The sequence below is a fragment of the Leptonychotes weddellii genome, chromosome 12 (assembly GCF_054177405.1).
Source record: "Leptonychotes weddellii isolate Sample4059 chromosome 12, ASM5417740v2, whole genome shotgun sequence".
In the NCBI taxonomy this organism is placed as follows: Eukaryota; Metazoa; Chordata; class Mammalia; order Carnivora; family Phocidae; genus Leptonychotes; species Leptonychotes weddellii.
This window is the reverse complement of record NC_138380.1, coordinates 5,671,464-5,671,927: the sequence shown is the minus strand read 5'-3', so window position 1 is coordinate 5,671,927 and position 464 is coordinate 5,671,464.

The following is a 464-nucleotide window of genomic DNA, read 5'->3' as shown; positions in this document are numbered from 1 at the left end:
CCTGGGGCTTCCTGTGTCCACACTCACAGCTGACCAGAGAAGGCCTGTTTCTGGCTAACTCAGGTGAGTTTACCCTTCTCGGTCTCATGTGGTGTGTCCTGAGTAGAGGTCCACTCTGGCCTCAATGGTCCTCCATTCAGGGAGAAGGTTTGGGGAGCTCCATTTTGACCTTGATTCCTGCTACATTCTTTACCGCAGCATACTAGGGGGGTGCTGTGCTTTGGATGAAAAGGTGATAGTTTGCCCAAATGCCTCCATTCTCTGTGTGTATATGCTTTTATTCAGAACTATGGAGGAAAGAAGGGGCTCCTTGGCATTCTGAATGGAAACAGTGACATCTGGAATAGCAGTTCAAAAATTATTAACACGCTTACTCTTTTGTCTTTCTAAGCATATGACCATGGCTAAAATCTGTCAGAGGCATAGTTTTGGGTTTTACAAACTAGATAGAGGAGGAATTATAC